The sequence below is a fragment of the Nothoprocta perdicaria genome, unplaced genomic scaffold (genome assembly GCF_003342845.1).
Source record: "Nothoprocta perdicaria isolate Ctin4 unplaced genomic scaffold, notPer1 scaffold_61, whole genome shotgun sequence".
Classification (NCBI taxonomy): Eukaryota; Metazoa; Chordata; class Aves; order Tinamiformes; family Tinamidae; genus Nothoprocta; species Nothoprocta perdicaria.
The window spans coordinates 1,191,692-1,199,277 of record NW_020455877.1 but is presented as its reverse complement, the minus strand read 5'-3'; positions in this window follow the sequence as shown (position 1 = coordinate 1,199,277).

Sequence of the window (7,586 nt, the reverse complement as noted above, 5' to 3'; positions counted from 1 at the left end):
AACTATGGATTTTTTTAAACGTATTTTTTTGAATTTATTTGTGCCTCTTTTGTGCTCATGTTCCATAAATATTTTAGTAAACCATCTTCATTAAGTGAGTAGTTACGACAGGCTAATTTTGATCAGATGCTCTAACAGTCGCCAAAAGTATAGTTCATAATTCATACTCCGTCATCAACCCTCCCTTCTCAATTTACCATTCTTGCTGCTCTAGCTCATGATTCTGTAGGATATTCCTCACTTTTATTTTCACTACGATGAAGTGCCTCGTGACCTAACCAGGACCAGAGCAGTGAAGCTAAGCAGATGAGCCAATGTCTGCAGAAACAGTTCTTGCTTCACTGCAGAAATGATCCAGTTAGAAAGAAAAAAAAAAATTGGAAAATGTAAATACTCACTCCATGCCATTTGTGAACCATCTGTAAGCCAGCAGTTATTCCCCAAAGAAATTAATGTATATTCCAAGGCAACAAACACGAGAGATAAATATGATGTGCTAGTAGAGTTCACAACAGGGGGAAATTCAGCAGTGAGGCACGAGCCAGAATCAGGTTAGGTGTCTTGAAAGCTGATTTTTCAGCCCTTCAGATAAGGTTTAAATTAGACTTAAGTAATACATGTACTCTCCACCTAGGAGTAGAGTTGACATAAACCAAATAAAGAGTTAAATTAACCAATTAACCTGTCACAATGTTTTTGTGTTCTTCTCCATAGCACATGCAGCCTGAATGAAAAATACACTCTCTACAGTGAAAGATGACATTTGGTCTTAGAAAATGGGCATGTTTTATAGCAAACTGCTCATAGTGTTTACTGATGCATGCTTATTTTGTTGTGGGAAGCAATTCATCACCTGCCTGCATTTTAGGGTGTCTTCTCAGCAGTAGATTGCAGAAGCACAAGGGCTGGCATCTGAAGACTGTAACTAAATAGAGGGTTTTTTTGGGAACTGAATGCAACTATTTAAAAAAAAAAAAAAAGAAAAAGAAAATCAGTTTGGGGGTTGTGTAGCCAGCGCGGGGAGCTCTCTCTGCTCTCTGTATCACTGGCCATGCTCATGAGCACCCACTGACAGCGGCAGCCGCCCGCGTTGCGGCTCTGCTGCGCGGTCAGTCTGTCCATGCCGGGAGCAGCCGCTCTCGGGCTCTCCTGAGCAAACACCAGACTGACTTTCAATGAGAAAGCTTGTTTAGATTGCTTGAAAATACATGCTGGAAGCTTTTACTCCTAATGGAAAACACTGTTTTCTCTCCGATGCTCCATTAAAATGTAACCGCTGAAAAAGAAGAAATAAAGAGCAGGTGGAAAGGTCATGAGAGCTAAATATTAAAGATAAGGAAGACATTTCTAATACAGTTGGGTAACTTCCCTGAAGAGACGTTGTGAGAGTGAAGGTCAGTTACTGAAAAGCACTTTTAAGCACATTTAGCTTCCAAGAGGACTAGTCCAGAATGCAAATGCAGCAATAATGCAGATAGTGTACACTGAAGGTTTTTTTTCCACTAGCAATATTTATGATTTATTACAAATGCACAAAATTTTTCAGCTTTCTCAACACAGATAGCTTATTTATTTGTTTATTTTGTGGTGATGTCCTCTGTACGACCTGGGAAGGGTAACATGCATTACAGTGTTCAATGGCAAGCTGGTGAATTCAGCATTCAAGGGCCAAACCAAAAAAAAAGAAAAAAAACAGTCTGCACAACCTGGAATAGCAGCTCTGGGTATTAAAATCTTTTCCAAGGCACAGTGTCACATCTCCTCCAAGCAAGCTGTGTAATGATTTTTTTGAGGGGAAAGAGAGAAATGTAGGAAAAAAAATCCATTCCTCACAGTGAAAACTTACCAGATTTCAGACAATATTTTAATTTAACAAAAAGTATTATTAAAAAAAAGAGGAAGCAACTGTCAACTGCATGAACTGTTTGTGTGACTGAACTTCTCAGTAGGACTTGAAGTTTTATTGTTTGAATTAAAACAATAAACTCGTACCCTTAGCAGCCATATTACTTTTATTCAAATAGCATGTAATAAACCCACAAAGCCTAAGGCGAGTTACAGTCTCTTGTCCTCCTGCTTTCTCAAATTCATTTTGCAAAATGGAAGATAACTTGCAGCCAGGGCACGATTTTTAACAGTTATCAGAATAAATCTGTGTACATGCTTTAATCTTGATAACAGATGATTAAACCGGGTATCTTGCCTTTCCAGATCACGTTCCCTAGAATAATGTCAGTGCTTTATGACTACTGGGCTCCAGCTGTCACCACTGATGCAGCGGTGCTCCTCATGTCCCCCAGCACCCAACAGGAGGAGTGAACAGCATGAAGAGAGCAACAAGAGGAGAACTAATGCCACGAGATAATCTCCTAAATGAAAACTTGAGGTGAGGGATTTCAGGACCGTATTTTCCACTGGATACCTAGGGAAGCCCCAGCATGTGCATTCAGCATGAATCTCACGCCCTTGTTTTAAAGAGAACGGAATTGTCCTCTGAGGTATCGCTTCGTTTTAGTTTTAGTCATGGAAAAGAGATTTGACACACAGACCTGGAAAATGTTCCAATTGAAGTTATTAGAGTGAGACAGCGAGACTAAAGATCACTACCTTTCCTATTAGGGTGCATTCATGTTTCTGTTGTTGTTAAACTACTCTCTATTGTTAAACTATTCTCTAGCCTGTGGCACCTGAGTGTACATAGAGAAACCACAGTAAAAACATACTAGTAGGTGAGCATAGAGGGTGTTCAGCTTTCAAGACCTTCAGAAATGCATTCCACAACTTTGCCATATCTGAGATATGCAAAAAACAGCCCTCTCCCCCTGATGACAAGACCAGCAGGACCTTGGAGAAGTTCCCTGTGGATGATGAGCAGAGTTCTCCAAGTGACGGCTCCACGGAGGCTCCTCGCTGGGCTGGCCGTGGGCATCGGCCACCAAGCAGGGCTGGAAGCACCAGGAGCTGGTGGCAGTGTGTCCCAGCCACTGATTTCCACGGGACAGCTCTGTGGAATGACTGAGCCATGACTGAGCTGCTCACACACATCTCGAGATGTTGATTGCTGCCCTAGACACGAAGGGACAACTCTTAGCCCCAAGGGCCTGCAGAGACATCACGAACAAGGACAGGGCGAAGGGCTTAAGCTCTTCTTTTTTTCCTTTCCACGATGCTTCTCTCATAACACAGAGCTGACGCCCAGAGGACGTGTCTGCGTCTTTCAGTGAACTCAATCACGAACTCAGGGTAGCACCTCACCAATGCTGATGTGAAAATACGCTTAAGCTTCTAGATTTGCCCTTCCTGAAACTTAGGGAAGAGTTCAGTCATGGAAAATATGTTAGCAACATATGGAACAGCAATAACTCAGGACCACACTAGAAGAGAATTGAATAACTCTGATATTTATGTTGTTGTATGAAATTTATGTTGTCATAAAGCTAAATGCTAAATCATAATAACCAGGAAAAATCTTGAAAATTATTCCTGATGGCAACCTGAAATATCTTCTTTCTTCACTGTGGTCCTGCCTTCAGATATAAAACTTTCAAGGCCCAAGACCTGCTGGAAAATATTTTCAATAAAGATCACATGTTAAAAATACTTTCCATGGAAATCCATGTAAAATCATGTAAAAATCAATCAAAATTTATGTCTCACAGTCTACATTCTACACATTCTGTACTGAATTCACAGGGTGAGTGCAAAGAGCTAGTAATTAATTTTTTTTTTAACATATAGTTCATGAATAAGGGAGGCACTGCCTGCAAAGCACTGCCATGATGGTTGATCAGGGAAATATGCCCTTTATATAAATCCACTTCTCAGTTTTATGATGTCTGATGATAACATTTTTGCACAGAAAAAGATAAAGGAAGAGAAATAGGTTTCCAGTGAAATCTTGCTATCAAGACCTTCTGTTAAATCATGGTAACAAATGCTGCTTTCTGACAAACTAAGGCTCAATCTCACTTTCCTTATTCCACAGAATAGTTATAAGAGAGTTCACGGGAATTCTGCCATTGGCTCAGGGAAAGGACAGCCCCTGACACTTGCCTTTTCACTTGAGTTCCTCTTGGGAACAACGAATGTCATTTAACACTGTATTACTGTAATCACTGCGCTCCTTGTTAAGGGACCACTAAGCAGGGACAAGAAAATACCGAGAATTTTAATGCATTAATAAGTTATTATCTGAAATAAAAAACAAAAACCATTTCAACATTCGCTTACTGTATTTTAGTAAAGTTTCAATGATGCACCAAATTTCACAAGAAATTTGCATACTGCTCAATTTCACAACACATAGAAACGAATTGGACTCAATTTCTTTGACTTCACAAATTTTTAACCTGCTTTGTGTGAAAGATATTTGATTATCCCCACTGTTTGTCTTTAACGAATGCCTTTGAATCTAGGCCTGCTCCCATGGAAATGAACAGAAATTTGCCATTGGCTCAAATGAAGATGACCTAGGTCTTCACTATGTGTCTACAGCAGAATATTTCTCTACGGAATTTTTGTATGGCACTAACTGCTTAGAATTGTCCTTCTTTCCTCCATAGATGCACAAAAAATATTCAAAGGATGCAGGTGCCTGGAGAAAAGTGATGATTTCAGTTTTAATGCTCTTTAAATGCTAATTTAGGAGAGAATTTTTTTTTTTTCTCCAGATAACTCACTCTTTCAATAATTGTTTTTTAGATAAATGACATTAATCTTGATTCATGTGATTCATCAGTACTAATTGAATGTGTTTCCAAAATCACATCAAGTTTTTATTTTTTTCTCCCATTTCTGCAATACTGTGTCTGAGGATAAGCACATGCACAGCAGTTCTCCTCAAAGTCTCTTCCTCGAATATTTTCTTTTGGTAAATGGACTCAATTAAATTCTGTTTATTAAACATCAAATTCAATGTCATTACAGAAATGCAACCAAATAATTTTAAGGAAAGCAAATGAGCAATTCTCTATAGCTCTTGCTGGCCAGAATTTTCTTAACTAAACCAAGAACCAATCTAATAAACTAAATAACACACATTTTCAGTATATGACTCTGTACTGCTTAGTTTTGATTTTTGAATCAGAACTAAGATTCCTGAAAATGAAAGGGTTTACATTTCTGTTTTTATTTATAAACTTTAATCACAAAGAGCATAGCAACAATTTTGCTGAAAGTATCCCTATGACCTTTGCCAGCTAATCATTAGTCTGCCAATAAACAATCACTGAAGAGCTTAAAATTAATAAAACTTGATTTATGTGCTGTCCACTGAGCATTTTGAGAGCTGTGTTCTTTGAACTGATATCCATGCCTTAGAGTTTTAAAAGGTTAGCAACTGGCCCATTAATCCAAGTAATGTGCAGCTCCTTCTACACTTCCTAACATCTGTGTGTCCTCTTGGTGACTTCAGCCTTTTTAAGACTAACAAGTGAATTTAGGATTTATAGTTGAGAAACAGCACGGCTGCTTCTACTGTCAGTCTTCATTCACGACTCTAATAATAGGAGGTGTAATAAACAACGTAGATTTATAACTGTGTGTATCAATTATTGTTTCTGAAGGTCTAGGTAATCAGAAGAGGTGATCAGCGCTGCTTCTGATCGGGAATTTCCTCTTTTGGGTGCCAGCCACTACCGAGTTATTCAGCAAGCAGACAACTCTGCTCTTTTCATCGGTGATTCATGAAAGCGCTGACAGCTTGTGTGCTAAGGCAATCTGAGCTTCAGCCTAACAGTCTGATTTGTTGGCTCAGTAGATTTAATGCATTTTGATTTTCGTGATAAATTCCATGTGAAACCCAATGCCAGCTGCCCTGACAACATCTTTATCAACAGGAAAGAGTTTCTCTCGGTCCAGATGCAAAGAGAAAATCTCACATAAAACTGAGAACTCTACCATAAGAGCCTAAAAGTTTGCACAGGCTCCAAATGAGTCTTTTCTTTTTTTAAATCCACAGTTAATGCAACATTACATTTAGAAATGGCATTTTGCTTTTGAACAGTCTCTGTTGATTTTAAACTAAATTATTAAACAATTGTATCTTGTTTGGACAACATGTCCTATACAAGAGGAAACAGTAAATTCTTACTTGGTTTACACAGCGAGGCTAAGTCCAAAAGGCTGACACAATTTAACACTAAACACGTAAGAAATCAAAAGGGAAGCATAGAACTGAAGGGAAGCATGGAACTGAAACTCCAGTTCAGTATACAGAATACAGAATGCAATTACACAGTAGGCATAAACCAAATGTTCAGTAGAAAACAGATCAATATCTTGGGGTGAACAGTATATCAGATTGTCACCCAAAAAGGAGTCTTCACTTTTATGGCTAGTTCCTAGATTGTTAGGCAAGTCTAAAATCTGAGCCTCTTGTCTACTTCCTGACTGCTGATGCTTTCCTGTTGGATGTTTCCATAGACTCTCCTTGGAGGTCTGAGTTTAATGATGCTGTGCACTGAAATTTCCGTGACAAAAATGCCTTGGAGCTCTTGAATCTAAAATGACTCCCGAAGAGAAATAAAATACTGTGCCTAGTATCACTTTTTTAATACCCTATGCCTCTCAGGGAGTCTGTTAGTTATTCATCTGTCTGATCTTCAGGCACTAATTTCAAGGATTTAATGCAGAAAACTGCAAGAAGCCAAACAATTGCCATTTCTCTGCGGAGTCCTAAACCCTTAAAGGGTTTTACTCCACAGAGCATTCTCAAATATAGCATTAGTGCAGACAACAGTCATGGACAGGCAAATGCAAAGCAGCTAAGTAAAGGTTTATCCAGCAGTTGCTAAGAGGTGAAGAGTTTGGAATCACCAAATTGTGCTGGTTATTTCAGGTGATCATGGTGAGGAAACAGGGGCCAGATCCCAGAGAATTAGACCATGTGGCCACCTAGCAAGTAGCATGGGAATCTTGAAAACTAAAAATTTGCATGGGTCTAAGGACAGAACTAAGGAAGCTGAAGTTCTAGTTCTAAATGTAAGGTGGCCAATGAACATGCTTGGGCACCCCACAGCACTGCTCTGAATCGATCATGGACGCTGAAAATGCTTCATGCCTCCCAGGTCTAGCACGGATCTCACTTCTTTCAGAGCCGTGTGACGAACATGTCAGTAAGAATGAGGATATGTAACAGCAAGAATGATAGGACATTTAGGATAAAGAGTTTTAAAAATACTGTGTATTCAGCTGCTTCATAGGGAAGGAAGAGCCATGCTCAGTTATTTCAGAATATTTCAGAATATTTAAGGTTGGAAGGGACCTCTACAGATCATCTAGTCCAACCTTCCTGCTCAAGCAGGCACACCTAGAACATGTGGCACAGGGTGGCATCCGGGTGGGTTTTGAAGACCTCCAGAGTAGGAGACTCCACAACCTCCCTGGGCAGTCTGTTCCACTGCTCTGTTACCCTAACAGTAAAGAAGTTGCTCCTCAYCTGGAGAYRGAACTTCTTRTGYTTCAGTTTGTGGCCATTACCCCTCGTCCTATCGCTGGCCACCAGTGAGAACAGCCTGTCCCCTTCCTCCCTGCATTCTCCCTTCCTGAACTTATACATATTAATCATATCCCCTCTGAGCCGTCTC